This window comes from Pteropus alecto, unplaced genomic scaffold, assembly GCF_000325575.1.
Source record: "Pteropus alecto unplaced genomic scaffold, ASM32557v1 scaffold88, whole genome shotgun sequence".
In the NCBI taxonomy this organism is placed as follows: Eukaryota; Metazoa; Chordata; class Mammalia; order Chiroptera; family Pteropodidae; genus Pteropus; species Pteropus alecto.
In genome coordinates, this window is record NW_006494611.1 from 7,715,750 (window position 1) to 7,718,998 (window position 3,249).

Genomic DNA, 3,249 nt, shown 5'->3' on the forward strand with positions numbered 1-3,249 from the left:
CCAAACTATTTGAATTTCAATAGTTAGTATGAGTTTGAACTTGAACCCAGGCAGTCTGGCTCTAAGTTCCTTGCCTTCAACCACTAGCCTATGTCAGCATATCTCATGGTACCTGTATAGGACAAAATGTTCAACACCTATTTGAACAAATGAATGAATAAAAGATAAAACAAAATTTTCAATGCTGGTGGCAAAGAAAGAATCTTATACAAAGTATCTGAATTCATGATGAGTATTTGAAATTATTTTCCTGAGATGAATAATATAAGTGCCTGAATGATTTCCATTTATAAGGATCACTCTGAAGGCAAGAGATTAAGCAGGGAGACCAGTGAGGGGAGAGAGAACAGTGACTAAACTATGGGGTGTATGGTGGAAGAGAGAAATAGTGGTCATATTTGAGATGTGTTTTGAATGTAGAGTAAATAGAAGATCTATTGATGGATTGCATATGAGCTGTGAGATAAAGAGAAGACTTGATGATGAATCCAACTTCTTGGCTTGAGCAACTGGGAAAAAAGTAGCTTCTTAAAAAGCTGGGAAAACTGGGGGAGGCAGTGGTGTGGTGAACGGTAGATATAAAGTGTTTTGAATATGTAAACTTTGAAATGCGTATGAAACATCTAAGAAGAGCTATGAAGAAGGCCATAGTCTGGGGTTTGGACTATAGATTTAAATTTGCAGATCATTATCATATGGATGTTTGACAAAGCTATGGCTCTGGATGAGATTCCCTAGGGAGAAAATATAAGCATAGCAACGATTGAGCACTGGGACATTCTAACTCTCAGAGATTGTACAGAGGAAAGTATCTAACAAAGTAATCTGGAAAGGAGCCGCAGATGCAATTGATGGCAAACAAGGAGTCGAAGAAGGTAGTTTTAAGGAAAAATCGATCAACTGTGTCTAAAGCTTTTAATAGGTCAAGATGAAGACCAAGAATTGAGCATTACATTTGGCAAAGTGTAGGTCCTTAGATACTTTGATTATGGAGTGTTAGGGACAAAAGTCTGATTAGATCTGTTTCAAGGGACTAGCAAAATTCTGAAGCCCCATTATAATAGCTATGGCAAAATGATTAAAAATAACACGAAGAAAAGATATGGAGGATAATAGCGGAGAGAAGAAGAAAGTAATAATGGTTTCCTAAATACTTCAATCAATTGCAAAACATTTTATTGAGCAGCTCCTACACACCCAACACCACACTGTTAAGCACTGACTCCAGTGAATTTGCAGCCTTATTACTTCATTCATTTAGGTGACAATTTTTCATCGAATGCCTAGTATGTAACTTTTAAAACATTTTTCTTAATTGTTACAATAACATTTTGACATCAAGCAAATTTAAAAAGGAAAAAGTATGTCTATACTTCCATAATCCTAACACAATAACATTTTAAACATTTTACGCTTTCCTTTCAATTACTGTTCATATGTTTCCATAACTTTTACCTAGTCTTATTAATTATATTTTAAGCTTTTCTCTTTGTAGACATATTTTTATAATGTGTTAATTATGACAGAAAATATTTTATTATGTGAATATACAGCTTGGTTATCTAATAATTTTTATTCCCGACCATTTATGTTGTCTTCAAATTACAATATATAATACTATGATCATTTGTCTCTATGTGTATCATCTATGTTAAGCTATGAGTACCCCCTCAAAGGACGGGACTGTATCTGGTTCAATTCTGAATCACCAGCATGTACCTGGCACAGAATGACTTCTAGGAAGCACATGAGATTGTAGTGAAGTGGTAAAGAGCAACAAGATTGACAGTCTCAGTTCTCATTTTGTATTCTCCACTTGTAAACTCGTGACCTTGGGTAAGATACTACTTCTCTATATCTCATCTATAAATTGGAGATAATAACAGTACCTTATAGATTATTGTAAGAATTAAATGAGCTGATATGTGCAAAGTGCCTGCTACATTTTAAGCACATATTATATAAGTGCTTGGTGTTGCATGTAAGAAAAAAAAGATGCCCTGAATATGTTTATTGAATGACTAATAAATCAGAGATCAATTTTATTTTTGCTTTACACAAGTAACTTTTAAAATTCTTTTGGATATTTCCTTTTGGGTTCAGTAACAATGTTGTGAGCATGGACTATGTGCCAGATATCCAAAGACAGATAATCTCTTGGGATTACTTTTCATAAATGCTATCAGTAAATGAAATAACATGAGCATTTATTTCTACAGCTTTGATTATGCTGTTATTTTGCCTTGGGGTGTTAAGCTCTTTGAGGGTAGGGGCAGTGTCTGAATTTTACATTGCTGTCAATACTTAACTGCCACCTGCTAGTTCGCCCAGGCCCTTTTCTTCTTTCAAGTCTTTTACTCCTTCTCCTTAATTGCTTCCTCTAAGAGCAGAAGAAAAATCAAGGAGGTGGTGGTGGGCAAGGCCTGTATGAAGAGGCAAGTCGACTTGGTAGATTGCCTTTGTTAGAGAGTTTCAGAAATGGGGACAGGTGATGAAGGGTCTTGCCAGTCAGGAAGACATGTGATCCACTACCAGCAGGAAACAACAGAAGATTCTTGAACAAAGAATTTGACTTAATGAAAGCCATTATAACATTTCTCAGGATGATTATACAGACTTTCATCTAGAATGGCAGAGGGCAACTGAGGGCTCTTGTAAAAACCTAGAGGAATGGGAACGAATAAAAGGGAAATTCTTTTGAGATTATTTCGTTCTACATTATTTCGATTGTTCGTTCGTTCCTGCTCTCATTCAATACATATATAGAGTGTTCATTTTATGCCAGGCACTGTGCTAGGCACTGATTCAGCCCTGCTATTATGACCAGTTGTTCATTCCCACGACTGTCACTTGTAGCAGAGAAGGAGCTCCGGATCACCTAGGTGGAGTCTTACTTCCTGCCGCTCTCTGTGCTTGGCACATAGTGGGCGCACAAATTCTGTAGAATGAATTGATATATAGCCTTGATGCAGCGAGATAACTAAATACACAGAGCCGGGAAGAAAAGGCACCTATGAGACCACCTATGAGACCACAATTTCGCAGTGAGCGCTCCTGTGTGTCTCTGTGTAGAGTGCGAGGCGTAGCTTCCCAGAGCGCCTGGCAGCGTGCCAAGCTGCAGGACCAATCCTCTTCTTTCCTTGCGCGCTCAAGTCGAGGCGGTGGCAGAGCGCCAAAGCAGACAAGGCCAAGCGCAACCTCCCGTCGCCCGCAGTACCGCCCCGCGCGGCTCCTCCCCGCCGCTGGCTG